Source organism: Drosophila kikkawai, chromosome 3L (assembly GCF_030179895.1).
Source record: "Drosophila kikkawai strain 14028-0561.14 chromosome 3L, DkikHiC1v2, whole genome shotgun sequence".
Classification (NCBI taxonomy): Eukaryota; Metazoa; Arthropoda; class Insecta; order Diptera; family Drosophilidae; genus Drosophila; species Drosophila kikkawai.
The window spans coordinates 7717855-7733465 of record NC_091730.1 but is presented as its reverse complement, the minus strand read 5'-3'; the positions used below and the strand labels follow the sequence as shown (position 1 = coordinate 7733465).

The following is a 15611-nucleotide window of genomic DNA, read 5'->3' as shown; positions in this document are numbered from 1 at the left end:
CTCTCTCGCTCTGCGAGTGGCAAATCTCCCGGAGAGACGCCTACGCCGTGGCACGAACACTCGTCCCGACTTCGGCAAAGGGAGCCGGAACGCATCGCATCGGATGGGGCATAGCGGAGCATCGCACACCTGACATCCAGACATTCATGTTGTGGCCAGGCTGGCAGTCAGACGTGTGGAGCTTAGAGCCCGAGAATCCGAGAAACCGAGAAAACCGAGAGTCCTCGAGTCCGAAAGCCCGAGTGCAGAGTGAAGGTAGTGGAGTCTCGCCAGGATTCTCCCCAGAGGAGTTGCGTCCGCGAACGGTACACGGTTAACGCTAACGATTGAAGATCTTTCAAGCCGCGATTAGTGAGTGCGATTTCTCATTAAACAAAAGCTAAATAGAATCAAGTTGTTAATTCGCTAAAATAAAGGGAAACCACACACACAGCAAGCTCTGTTCAGGACCCAGCATGTGCTATGGCCCCAGGGGGTGGATGTGGGTGGGTGGAGTTGATGGTGGTGGTGTCCTTTCCGAAAACCAAAAGAGACAGAGAGAGAGAGAGTGTGAGCAAACTTATTGATTGAGCTTTCTCTCGCTGGGAGCTCGCCATACCGCCCCCCAAAAAAATACTGGTACTTTTCGTTTGGCGGCGGAAAAGCTTCAACTTGGCTTTGATTTTCCCGCTGCCTGCCTTGGGTGAATTTTTCAGCAATTTTCATTTTCAGTTTTTCTCCCGACTGTTTTAGGGCGGTTCCGCAAGCAGCAGCGACTCCTGCGATTCAACCACACACTCACCTCGAGCGCGTATGAAAATTCGGGAAAACCGAAAAGTAATATAAAATCAAACGGAAAATGAAAACACACAAGCATTCCACCAAATAAAACAACATCAAGGCGTGTGTGTGCAGATTTTGCGGCAAAAATAAAAGCGTGAAAATCGTGGGGGGATAAATGAAAGTTGTGAATTGGTCAGAGGAGGATTCGGGAAAATATTATGACAAAAAAGAAAAAAGAAGAGAAGAGTGTGTTGTTATTGTTCGAGTGTGTGTGTGTGTGTGCGACTCGGTATGAGCGTGTGCGTGCGTATCCCTTTTCGAGTTGTGTTTTTGTCGATTGCAGGATAAAAATGCAATAAAATGCGAGGGATTGCAATTGCCAAAATGGCCAAAAATTACAACAAACTCGCCACGCGCGCACATACACATGGAAATTTGTCAGAAATTTCGACTGTGTGTGCGCGTAGTTTTGATTTTCTCTGTGGCTTACTCTCCTTTTGCCTCTGTCTCTGTCGCTGCCTTTGTGTGTGTGTGTGTGTCTGTGTGGCTCTCCCCGACTTTGTGTGTGTGTGTGAATGTCCTTCGCTGCTTACGTACGCAGACTGAGTGACTCGATTGAGGCGGCTGCCTGAATGGCTGGCAGGTCCTGTGCTCCGCTTTTTCCTTTGTGAAATGAATGCGTATTCAATGAGCAATGAAATCCGTGACACATTCGCGCCTTCTCTCCGCCTCTCGCCTCTCTGTCGCTCTCGCTGTCTGTCTCGCTCTCACTCTCTCTGTCTCTGCCACTGGCAGGACCTTTTGCATTTTCCATTTAATTTATTTTTTATTACAATGCCCGCCTTTGTTCTTTGTCCGATTTCCGTTTTAAATAAAAGCGACATTAACACCATAACCTCTGACATTTATCCGTCTGTCTCTCGCCCACACAGACACACACACACGCACTCGCAGTCGCAGTCGCAGGATAACTTGCCACATGTGCCTGTATTTCGTGTATGTGTGTGCCCGTGCAGAGGCATTTTATCCTGCCTTGGAAATTCCTTTGACTGAGAGCCCTTCTGAGCAAAATTCCTGTGTTAATTTCAGCTCGAAAGTTAACCCATTAATTGGCTGGCAAAAGTGCTAAAATTCCTTCGGTCTCCGCGTGAGTGAACCGCAGTAATATCAATAAATTCCAACTCCAACAATATATACATAATAACTATGCCCCATAACTGCATCGGTGCCTTGCTACTCCCCGGTCGCTCTAAACTAAACTAAACTAAACCGAAACGAAACGAAACTAAATCGAACCAACTGCAAACTAAACTAAGCCAGAGACCAAACAAAATAGAGAAAAACTTGTTGAAGTGCTTGATTGATGTGTGTGCCCAATTGGCTGCCGAATTGAGCGAGCGAAACGAGAAGGAGTCTCCGCCGCCTGGCAAAAAGGTGAGTCAACCGACAACTGTCTGCTTATGCTGCTGCTAAGATGGGAGCGAAAACCCACCCAAAGGGGGGAGGGGAAAACTAAACGGGGAAAATTTAAGGTATTTTTGACTTTGCTACTGCACTGCAGCTGAATTTTTTTTGTAGAATGAAGATAAAATTAGTAAAGTTGGGATGGTAAATTTGGATTTTATGTTGGGTTATTGAATACGAACTACTTTTAAGTGGATTTAATATTTTTCTTTAACTATAAATAAATAGTGTAATATTAAGAATGAATATAGATAGATTTTAGATAGAAGTATCTGTGAAATTTATATACCAATTTCTTGTCAAAAAATTGATATTAAAGGATGATTAATACATATAAGCATCTCTAAATTTTAAAAGAAATAAAAAAACAAACAAAACATTATAATAAAATATAAAATATAAGATATAGGGGTTCCTTTATAAATTTCAACAAGAAAAATTAATATAAAATATATACAAAAGTTTTACTAAAATAATTATTATTTGTTTACTTAAACTCTGGTCGCGTACTTACTACAAATCGTCTTAAATATTAATAATTTTGTATTTTTATTACTTGAATTATAAAATGTTTAATAATATAAATTTGTATAATTGTTTAAAATATATAATGTAAACAGATATAAATGTTGAAATCTAAAGTATTTCCGCTTATAAAATATGCAATTTGGTCAATATATTGATATATATTGATATATATTTCTACCAAAATTTAATCAGCGAATATAAATAATATAAAAAAATGCATTTTAATTACCAAAAAAGAAGCCAAAAACCCATAATTAATGAGCTGTGTGTATGCACTTTTACAAACCTATTTATTACTTATTCAAAGTGTGAATTACCAGGATTACGAGCACGTTTTTAATGAGATCCATATAGCGAGAAGAAAAATAGGCACCCATTTTCTAACCCACCGAAAGCCAAACAAAACACAAGAATTAATTACTCACTTGCTAAGGCCGAAAATGAACCCGAAACTCGGTTGGGTTGGGGTTTGGGTTTGGGTTTGGGTTCCGTTTCCCCCCGTTCAGTTTTCAATCAGCAATCAGCGGGAATAAAAAGTTGTGAACTTCCCAGCCGCATTCTCATTTCCCCCCCTTCGAATCCCTCCCCCTTATCCCAGACAAAATATCCATTTGCGGATTAGGCATACAGTGAGTTGCTTCCTTGCCAGCAATTTATCCTTTATAAACAGCCGCCGGACCTGCTCACACACACACACACATACAAACATACAGAGAAAAAGGGTTTTCCCGGCCTGCGTGTGAGTGTGTGTAGCATAATTTGAAGTGCACACTTCCGTCGGCCGAAAAATATTGTTTGGCTGCCGAATTCTGGAAAAAAGTCTATTAATAAAAATAAGCAAAAATCAGTGAGCGTCCGAAATTGACCCAACCGAGACGAGGAGGTAGAAGGGGAAGAAGAGTAAGAAAAGCCAGCGAGCAATTTCCCAGCCAGCAAAGTTCAGCGAATCAAGAGCGCTTTTCTTTCTTTTTCTTTCATTTTTTTTTGTATTTTCTTGCCTGCCCCGAGTGCGTTTACTTAAGCAATCAACTCGACCTCAAACACACACACACACGCGGGCTCTAGTCTGTGTGTGTATATATATATTCTCTTCGTTTTTATTATAACAACTAAAGGAGGCCGCAAAGTTTGTGTGCACACACATAGAAGACATGGGGCGGAAAACCCCTTTTTTTTTGCCATCGAAACGAATTTGGAGCAGAAATCGCAGTGCATTTGCGGGCTGACATCTTCGCCAAGTATGTGCGGATATTTGTTTGCAGACAAATAAAACATTTGCTCTTCGCTCAGCGAAGTTTGTTTAGTTTTTCCAATTCTTTATTTTGTGCTCCGGTTTTCAGCTTGGGGAATCTCAGAATCCGGTGAAACATTTACACGCGTGCATAACAAAGGACGTGCAAATTCTCACGTCAACACACACATAAACCATTGGCAAACACACATACACAGAGGCATACAGGTCGTATGCTTACGCACACTCACGCACTTGCGCGGGCAATGTCAACATGTGTAGCATACTTTTTGGGGCCCTTTCCCAGCATTATTTGCACCTTTCGTCCTTTGCCTTTGTTGTTATCTGCGGCTCTCTGGCTCCTCTTTCTCCTATATTTTCTTTTTACCTTTTTCCCAGACTTGTTTTCCATACTCTTATAGAACTTCAAAGCTTTAATTTGCAGGGAGAAAAAAGTAAAGAATACAATTTAAGTCTAATTTATAAATATTGTTTAACTAAAATGGTTTTCTACCTTTGTATAATTTATTTTTCATTTTATTAATAACTCAATCCATTTTCTGTAATATTTTCTTAGAGTGTACCTCTCCTTTTTGTTGTTATTTAGTGCCTTCGTTGTTGGCTTTTATGCTTGCGCCTGCCTCTCCCTTCTGCTCATCCTTTTTATTTATTTTGTTGGCTTATTTTTGTTGTTGGTTGGTTGGTTGGTTGGTTGTCCCTGCGATTTGTATCTGGCTATCTGCGGGATATACTCGCCATCTGAAGTCGTCCTTTGGTGCAGTCATCATCCGCTCCTCTCTGCTCTTGCCTTTGCGGTTCCTTTATGATGTGCGCATAAAATATTTGTCATACATTCTTGACAAAAATCTGCCCTGTATTGGATTTGCTTTCGGGTTTGGGTTCTTTTTTTTTCTTGAGTGTGTGTGTGCTTGTGTCCCATTAATGTTTGCCGTATCCTGCAATCCTTTTCGGACGCTGTTTTTTCGGGGCCACGCCCCAGTGTGCATAATCCACGGATTCGGATTCACATAAGCTGGGAGTTTTTGGCCGCGTTTTCCATCTGTCGCAACCCATCCATCCATCCGCATATATATACATATCTATCTATCCATCGTAGCTATCTGTCTTTGTATCTCTGGCCTAGCGTCGCATCTCGTCTCGATGTCGCGTTTAACGAACTGTGTCATTTACACTTTTTGACAATAAAGTCGGGGTTCCCTACTGCTGCCAGGACCCCCGCGCAGGACCCTTTGCCGTGTCAAAGTAAAAATATTTGCCTTCAATTCGCTTGACTGCATGCACGTTCCCATCTACAGGCTGCACAGGCTTGGGCTCGGGATCGGGCTCCATCTCTGATTTCTCCCTTTCTCCCTTGATGTCCCTCTCTCTCTCTTTCTCTTGTTTCTCTCTGTTTCTCTGTGGGTTTGGGTCTCCTTTTCTCCGCTGTTGACTTTTGGTCGAGGACGCTTTGACGTCGATTACGCAAAGCCAATAATGAAATGACTTTGGGGTTTTGATTGGCAAAACATTGCGGGCTATAAATGCGCACACACACACACATACCCCGCCTGGCCACGCCCCCTCTGCAGTGTGTGTGTGGGTGTGTGTGCGGGTGTGTTTGCGCTAAAATTCACGCTCTATTAATGGCGCTTTGTGTGGCCCCAAAACATCGACACCGCCACCGCCATTGCGCGATTCGCCAGTATAGTCGTCGTCCCTCCATCGGCTCGCCATTGTGATTGTGCAGTGTCAACATTTGCCTTTGATTTGCCATTTTAATTAGCCACCAATCAAGTGTCGGCTACAAAGTCCAGTCCAGCCCAGCGACCTGCGACCTAAAGTGAAATCAAATACGGCTATTTGGAAATTTATACACGATTTGTGGCTAAAAGCTGCGGTGTTTACCAAAGCAGGATTCGCATATATAGGCGGTTGGGACATTGAAAGAGATTGTGAAGTGGATATTCTTTTATTCAACATTTCTTTAAAATGTAATGATACTTGAATATAATTGCCACAAAACTAATCCCTTATCTTTGAAGTATTTTTTGTGTTGGTTCTGTTTTTGTAGTAGTTGTTGTTGGTTCTGTTGTTGTAGAAGTTGTTGTTGTCGACGCGAAAGGACAAGGCTCTGGATGCGTCGGATGACACAATCCATTAACGTTAAGAAAATACTCTAAAATATTATTAATATTAAAAATTAATATTTAAATAATAAAAGGGTAATTGATATTTTTTAATGCCTACCGTCGGGACACTTTATATTTTCTTGAGTATAGCAGTTTCCATTTTTGTGTAGGTACTGGCCTAAATGATAAACAAAATATAATATTCATTTGAATTGGGATCTTATTAAATTTATATCCTTACCAGTTTGACACTTTGCATAACAATTGCCATCCTGATTTAAGTTGTAACCTGGAACATTAATATAAAATATATATAATAACTAATTAAATAAGGTTTATATATGAGTAAGATGTAGAAAATTTTAATTTTTTAATGTTAACAGGGGGACAATTATTGGTATTTAAGAATTTGTATTATTATGCTAAGGAAATCATACTTTTAGTTTGGAATTTGCATTTGCAGTTCAAAACACCAGTTTAAGAGGCATTCATCTATAAATGTTTGTATTTTTAAACCGATGAATTCAATTAAACACAAATATACACAAAACCTTACTGATAATCTTAGACACTACGAGTATTCATAATTATTTTTAAACACTTTTTATAAGCCGAAGAGAGATGTAGAGAGGGAGAGATCTTACTCGTGGGACAACTAGACACGCTTTCGCAACGGCAATTGATAAACAGATAACCCGGGGGACATGATGGCTCCTAAGGGAATGTGGATTTTCGATTAGGGTACAAATATCAATAATCTTTTGCCGACAACTTTTTGTTACCACGATATCTGCCAGGGAAAATTCACAGATCAAAACGCTAATTAAAAAGCCGAGGACAGCTGATCTCAGCGATTTCCCAGGCATACTGCTTGATTTCCGGAAGGAGATCTGCGGGAACTGTTCGCGATGACACTTGAAAAGAGACTAATCAAAGCGTCGATCCGGCGATGAGCTCACTGAAATGGCTCTGAATGGAAAGCATAATTGCTGGCGCCGCGATAACCTCCTCCGAAGTGAGTTCATTAAGTTGTACCCTAGGCGATCCTGCTAATCATGATCGTCGATGTTTTCAGGTCAGGTCTACTTCAATGGTGTTTGCTCGGCTCCGGCCCCCGTGGTGTCTCTGTGTCCCAATGCATCCATAAGTCCCACTATGGTGACTTCTAGTCCTCCGAGTACTTCCCTTTGTCCCAACGCTCCTATTAGCCCCATTGTGGTGGCTCCAAGTAATCCCCCTTGTCCCAATGCTCCAGTGAACCCCACTATTTGTGCACCATCTTGTACGACAACTTGTACTACCAATTGCGTCACGAATTGGCCAACACCGTGTGTCCAAAATCTACCCTGTGCATGCAATAATAATTGCGGTAATCCTAGTTTCCCCAACAATTGTGATTATTTATACTATATATTTATTTGAATATGTTAAAAAATAATACATTTTATCTCCTTGTTTTTTGTTTAGTCCTCTTTTGACCACATATGTACATTTATGTACCTATACCATGGTTGTTTCTCGAAACCGTTTAAATTGTCCCTTTATTTATCTGTTTTCCACAAGGTGCGTTTACCATTCCGCCCACATTTTTGGTTCCTTTCTCCCAGTAACCTATTTTTTCTCAGCACCTTGAGATTTTTGGCTTCAACTCCCTGCATCCCTCTCCTCTGGCTGTTTTCGGCCATAAACAAGCCTTCTTTACAAAGTCTCTGTGAGTCTGGGCCCCGCTTAATAAATATATCTCAATCGCCTAAACGCGGCAAACGGCCACGCCCCCCCAGGACCCCGACCCCTTCCCTTTTGAACATATATCTATATATGTATAGGGACTATGCATGGCATGCCTGCTCATTGCTGGCAAGCGATCCGATGCCCTGAATGTTTACATAACGCCGTGGCACAAAAGCCGTAAGCCAAAACCAAAAGTCGAATGCCTGAATGGTCGCCGTCCGTCTGTGTCTGTGTCTGTCTCTCTGTGTGTGTGTGGTTGTGTGTATGAGGCATATTTAGTTACCTATATGCGAGCATGATTTGATATCGCATGAATTTTATATAAAAATAAATATAAATATAAACATAAATCGCAATTGGCTTCCACACACAAAAGTCGAACGATTGGCGGGCTCAGCACTTATACTTTAGCTACACACCGCGATAAGAGGGTACTTATTGGGGTATATTAGGCTATTTGAAATTTATATAAATAGTTTAAGCTTCTATCGCTGAGTCTCTTTCTCACTATGCTCCTTAGGATCTAAGAATACAGAGTTAGTTTTAGTTTTCTGGAACTATTAAGTATTTATTTTAAATACATAACATATATTTTTATAAATATATCACTAAATCTAAATTTAAAAAAGGCATAAGAATCTTTATTTAAATTATTAAATAACCAAAAAATTCCCTAGACTTGTTGTTTTTTACTCAAACTCTTGTTGTACTGTAATTTCTCGCTAAGCTTTCTCTAACCAGTAAAACTTATACCAACTACTGGGTAACCCCTAGTTTATACCCTCTAATATACCATTCAATATCCGTTCCCTTTAGTATTTGTCCGGATTTTATAAATAACATTTATTTGGCTCATTTGGCTGTTTATGGGAAAAGCCATCTCCAAGCTCCTGGGCCAGTCGCTTATCGTAATTACAATCTCATGTAAGCGATTCGCGCGATGCTGTTGCACAACTCTGAGGTCATAAAGTTGGACTACTTTTTGGCCAGATATAGATATATGGTTACTATATATATATATACATAGATGGTAGAAACGAGGACCCCACAATGCAGCAGGCAACTAAATTAGACGGCATTTGAATGCGGCTCTTTCTCGCTGCTCGGCCCGAAAGTTTGTTCCGCTTCTACCAATTCTTTTTTTTTCCTTTTCGGGGTTAGTTGTTGGTCAAACGCTTGGGGAATAATAAATAAGTATGTATGTATGTGTGTGTGTTGGCCGAAAAAAAAGAATATGCATGTTGTCCCAGCCATTTTCATAGTTCATTTGGGCACAGCCTCCCAGTTCGCATAGGTCAGTCAAGCGTGTTCTCATCTTCTGTTTTTTTTTTTTGGGATGTCCAGTAGTTCTCTTGTCGATGAAGTGTGACGTTTATTAAACTCAATTTAAAAGAATGGCGGCTCATTTATTTTATTACTGATCCCTGTCAAGTGCGGCTAAAGTTACAAGACAGAAAAGGCAAATGTTGATAGTGGCACTTTTCCCGGGTTCCAAAATTAGTGGAGGAGAGAGAGAGAGCAAGTCTTTAGCCCGAAGCTCATATGTGTGTGTGTTTGTGTGTGCCCCGACCATGTGGGCACCGGGTATATTTGTGTGCTTGTTCGGGGCATAACAACCATTTGTTATTGATATTGACAGCTGCAAATAAATGAGCAATTTGCCGGGGGCCATTTTCTTTGCCTGCCTGCCAGCTCGCCTGCCTGTGCTAAATTTAGCATTCTTCAAGCTGAAATTTTATGCCCACTACGATTCGAGTGCTCGGGGTATTTTGTATTTGTGAAGAAGGTGCCCATAAACAGTAAATATTTTGCTACCGAAAATTTATAGCTGCGATTGTTCTTCAAAAAGGGGCTTTCCGGAAAGTATAATAAATTGTATAGGAAAATATTGTTGATTCAGCGGCAAACTGTTTCATCAAACGGGAATGTGGCAATAAATTCAATTTAAATATGGTTTTTATACTAAAACTATAAAAACAATTTTAAAAGTATTGATTTTTAGATTAAAATATCTAAGAGCTCCTACATTTTGTTGTTTAATAAAATATGATAAATATTAAAGAGCTTAAGGCATACTCTTATTATTTTAAAAAATTGTATTAAATTTGTTCTGGCAGCAATTAATCTTTAAATAACAGTTTTATTATTATTTTACTAATATTTTCATGACTAATAAAGTTTCTTCTTAAATATATATATATTTTGTAAATAAAATAAGCCCCATTGACCCCCTTAAATGGTTTAAACTCTTGTACAAAAGCCTTTAAAACTGGTTATCCTTTCGAATTACCAATTCCTCAGTGGAGCAGTCAACACTTTTTGTGGCTGGCCTTGTTTTTCTCTCCAATTCCCGCCCATCATCTCGAATTGTCAAAAAGGTCCTGTGAGGGAAACAAAATATACAAAAAAAACCTGAGAGAGGTGAAGAGGGACATAACGCTCTCAGTTTTTGCTTTTTTCTGCCCGGTTAGGTTCGAGGAGACACAACACTTTTTCAGGCTTAAGCTCGTTGCGCTGCAAAGTATGCAACACTTTTTGCACTTCGCCAGTCGCGCATTTTGATAGATGAGTCCTGGCGGCCATTATGCAACATACATGCACACATGTACCCTCGTTTATCTGTCTGTCTGTGTTGGTGCGGTTCTTTTGGCATAACTCACATTGCTCACAGCTTACTTATTTACCCAAAATTGTAAAAAATGGTGCAATAACAACAGGCGGGCGAGCAAGCCAGCAAAACAAGCAACGACGACGACGACAACGGCGACTTGCAATAGCAACAACAAATGGTAAAAATACCCTAAAATAACAACAATAACAATAACAACTGTGCCAGTGACAGCAGCAGGCAGCGTGTGTGTAACAATTTCTCAAACAGTGCCACACATAAGTCTGTCTACCAGCTGCTATAATGTGTTTCCTGTTTGTGCTCAACGCTCACACACCACCGGATATGAGGCGTCCATCGGAAATGTGTTTCAATGGCTGTTTTCTGGCCCCCCAAATCCCCTTTCCGCACCTTTCTTCCTGTTCTGTTATGCATTTTTTTTTTCACTTCTTCGGAAGGAAAGCTTGCAACTCTGGCCACTCGCACACACACACACACACACACACATATGCAGGGGGGGTCCTTGACTCTCACGGGTTGCGGGTCGCAGTAGTCGGTGTCCTCTTATCTTTGCGGGCGACCAAGAAATATATGACCAGGCACCCTCGGTGTGCGTTAGAAAAAAAGCAAGGTACAGGGAAAAAATATCTAGGGTGCTCCTGAAATCAAGCCTAAGTTCATAAGTAAATTCATGCTAGAATTCATAGGTAAGAATACCGAATATATCACCTCTTTAGATATTTTTAGTTAAGAAAACTTAAGATTTTAAATAGCCAGAGAATTTATTTTTACCTTTCGGAAGGCTTTAAATTTCCCAGTAATTTTCTCTCAGTGCAAATCAGCGTAAAATGTGGACTAAAAAACACAGATGAAGGGGTAGACTTTAGGTGAAGGCGGTGCCAGCGAAAGCGGCGTCAACTATCCAGTGTTTATACTGCTTTTTGCACCCCTTTAATTTTTGCAGCTAGCATATTGCCAGCATCCTGCTTCCTGCAAGGCATCCTTAAGCCCCCCATCCCCTACCATCACCATGTGCATCCTGGCATTGTCATTGGCAGGCCCCCCTATGGGGGCACCCCCGCTGCTGCCTCCACTTGCTGGCAAAATTGAAAAATACGCGCGATAAAATGCTTGACATGCCACGTAATGCGTTGCAAATATATTGCCAAAGTTTTTTCTCCTTTTTGCCGCTGTTGTTTGTTATTTGTTATTGTGACTGCAGCGGACAGAAAACGAGAGAGGGGGAGAGAGAGAGGCGGGGGGGGGGGGGGGTCTCGGGCCAGAAGTTTTTAACTCGGCCCCGTTATTATTCATTATTGAACTGCCAGTTTGTCCTGACACACGCCAAACGCCATGAGAACGCGACCAAATGGCCGACTGGCCAACGGGCCAACCAATCGGCGAACTGGCAAAAACCAAAGCCGAACTGAACTCAACTCAACTGAACTGAAAATGCGATTGCCAGCCACTACTACTGTCCGTGCGTTCCCCCGTCATTGCATTGTTTTTTTTTTTTTTTTTTAGGTTTGGTTTAATTTTTGAAAGCGCAAGGCTAAAACTAATTTCAAATTATTTTGGCATTGAACACTGAATGGTCAGGGGGGGAGAGGAGGGAGGGTTTCGATCGGAATTGGGTAGCGGGTGGTGGCCATTAAGTGGTCACAAAACTTTGTCCGTTGACATCCAATTTTTGGCCTTAATGGCAGCCAAACTAACAAAGCAGTTAATAATGCAGCCAACGGGAAGTGAAATAGTGCACAAAAGTGGTTCACTCAGTGTGGTATTTATTACACTAAGCAGCGGGATTTTGTGGAGTGATAAATACTCTTAAAAATAAGAAATTTCAAAATAAAATGGAGTGGAGATGTTACAGAAATCACTAAGGGTTTAAAAACCACTAAAAAGGTGTCCAAAATTACTCTTTAAAATGCTTTTACATCCTGTTAAATATATAAAAAAATGTAATTGTGCGGTTTTAAAAACTATAGAAAATGATTTACCAGTAACAAAAATAACCTATTCTAAATATTTTCAAAGTACATATTTAATTTAAGAAGTAAACCATTTTTAAGTTCGTGTGCAAGCTTATATGGTCTTGCTCCGATTTTCCCAGAACAAGGAGCTTTTCCAGCCAAGTGTCCTTGACTGATTTAGAGATCTTATCGAACCGCCAGCTTGGCCCCATATGCTGCGTCTCCTGCTGCAGTCTCGCTGAAAAAAGGCCCATAAATATGCGGCTGGCAGTGGAGAAAGCATCGCATTTCTCCTTTTCCCCCATTTCAGTTTTCTTCGAATCCTTCTTGGCCCCACAGCCTCAATGTGTGTGTGTGTAAGTTCTTTGGTTTTCGCTTTTCGCTCGCCTTTATCGCCCTTTGGCGCTGTACTACTGCCTTTGACGTCACCTTAATTAATGGGTTAATGCGACGTCGACGGCGACAGCGTTTGGTAATTAAGCGACTTTGTCGCTGGCCCCTTTCTGTGCCAAATGAATTATGTGTCGCTGCTCCCAATTCCCAGCACTCTGCGGTCCGCAGAACTAAAACAGTAATTTGGCATTGATTTAATATTTTATTTTAATTAAAATTTCGCACATTGCACAGCTCGCCGTGGAGCAGCTGAGCGGCTGAACGGAGACAAAACGTGACTCTGGCGGCATTATCATGCTAAAATGTCATAAATTAATTGTACTGCAATTTGCCAGTGTGTCCATAGACGCCAGTCTCGTCTCATTTTATAAAAACACTGGGAAAATATATGGTTTACTTGAGTTTTAACAATAACAAAATTATAGGAAGCTTAATTATCACAGACATATTTTCAGAGCTACTTAAGATGATATTTCTTTAGATTTTTAAATTATAATTACATTAAATGTAAAATTCACTTCTCTTCTTTGTCAACTTAAAAGACCCACCCTTTTTCTCTCTGTATATAAGGCAATAAGTTTAGCATGGGCCAGCACTGCGTATACGTAATATTCTAGCGCCTTGATGACAAGCCGCGATAGGAAGGCATAAAGGAGGAAACGGGACAGCTGGGGGCTCTCTGTTGGTACGCAGGACAATGGGTACTGCTGCATTCGCCTCTTCATTTACGTAATGTAAGCAATTTGTGAAAATTGCTGGCAATTTCGCAGATTAAACTGGACCCAAAGTGCAATTGGGCGCAAATTTGCAACCTCTGTTTGAGCCGGGCAAACTTTTGCGGCTCTTCAAAAAAGGAGTAGATTAAGATAATGAAGCTGCTGCAGCTTAGAGAGAGGGGGCAACAAAGGGGCACGGCACTCCTTAGGATCTCCTTGATTTTCAGCTTCGGGTATAGCGCCGAGCCCAAGGTTCAAGAGTGCGGATGAGTTGACTGCAGCAGTGGCAGCCACTCCATCACTTGCAAATTAAAATTAAGATGAGTTATGGGGCCCCAGGCAAAGAGTGTGTCGGCTCCTAAGGCGTCGATGAGAAATTCAAGCTTAATGCCGGCTCCATAAATCAGTATCCGTCGCCTCGGTTCCGATGATCAATGACTGGCGATTGAGGGAGATTGAAGGCACGTATCGAGGGTTATAGTAGAGATGAGAGACTGGGGACAAGGACGAGGTCTCTCTGCACCCTTCCATTTGAGTGGGGCAACAAAGTGTCGAGCCAACAACAGCTTTATCATGAGAATGTGTGTGTTCCGGAATGAAAGTGGGGTTGAAAGTGGGAGTGGGACTGGAGAGGTGGAAAAGGTGTCAGAGTCTGGCATTTATGGCATAGCAAAAATATTACAAATAATGTGCAAAAGTGATAAAAGATTAGCCAATATTGTGACTTCAAGTTGACTTGCAATTTGATTAATTTTTGTAGGGAATTAAAATAGATTACAGGTTAAAAATGTATAAATTATATTAAAAAAATTAAGTTTTATTAAAAAAATGTTTTTAATGGTCTATAAAGTTACCTAAAAAATGAAATTTACTTGCAGATATTGTATTTAATATAACATTCGTTAATCAAACAATGAATGACTTCAATTACCACAATAAGTATCAATGAATTTTTATAGCCCAAAATTACTTAAGTATTATTTATTCAACAACACTTCAAAGTGATAAATCCCCTTACAAACTCTGAATATATTTTTATTTCCAATTTAAACAATTCTCCATAAATCAGAGTTCGTTTCACTCACAAAAAAAGGGCAGCAACCAATCCAATTTTAATTCGTGAGTGCACCGCGAAGGGGATCACCAGGCAATCCCCCGTTAAGGCTTTAAGTGCGAACATTGATTGGTAAGACACTAATCCGTTTTTGGCAAGTGCCCGGGTCCCCGACTTGGCAACGTCCGAAAGCAAAAAGTGCAATAAAAGCGGGTAGTTTTAAGCCCCCTTTTCACCACCCCCTTTCGGCTTCTTAAATGGGGCCGCCCATTTGAGCCAGCATTGCACACTATTAGTTGCAGCTGCCAGAAGTGATGAATGTGTGAAATGTAAACTTTGTTACCGAGGAATAACAGCGCCAAAAGCTCAGAGCCAAAATGGATGGAGCCAGTTTCTGGCGGAGATTCGGGGCGGGGGTGGGGTTTGCATGCAACCAAAACAGAAAAGGGGGGGAAAAAAGAGTAGAAGAAAATTGGTGGATGTGAATCGAAACCAAAGCGACAGACGCCTGTCGAAAATTGCAATTCTCCTTTCTTCGGCGGGTTCTTTCATTCGAGTTTCCCTTTTTTTTGCGCTTGAGTTTTTCCTTTTTTTTTTTTGTTCTGCGGCCGCAGTAACGAAAATCCAATTAAAGCCCCTGTCGCTGCGTGGGCGTGGCCGTGAGCGGGGGGAGCGGTAGAGGAATCAGGAGCCACCAGGACTCAGGATTCAGGACTCAACCCTGATTGAATGTCAGAGACGCGCTGCGATGCGCGATGTATGTGTAATAAAGCGGAGATTGTTTAGCTTACCCGAGCGGAAAGATGGAAAAGTCTTCGAGCTGAAATATCCTTTTGTCAAAAATTCACATATTGCATATTTGAGCTTGAACTTGTTACCAGAAAAAGGAACATATATAGGGATATGTGTTGGGAAATTATTGGTTGTTTTTCACACTCTCTCTAAAGAGGATTAACTTTTAAAGGTTTATCAGAATTTCTAATTTAAAATAAACATAATTCTCTATGGGAAAATCATCTCTT

General features: G+C 40.9%; 1 protein-coding gene across 1 annotated transcript in view; it reads left to right on the top strand.

Moving 5' to 3' along the window:
- The window catches only part of LOC108071519 (glucose transporter type 1-like), a 95493-nt gene that overhangs the window by 7293 nt on the left and 72589 nt on the right, over positions 1–15611 (top strand). The gene's annotated exons all lie outside the window — the stretch shown is intronic.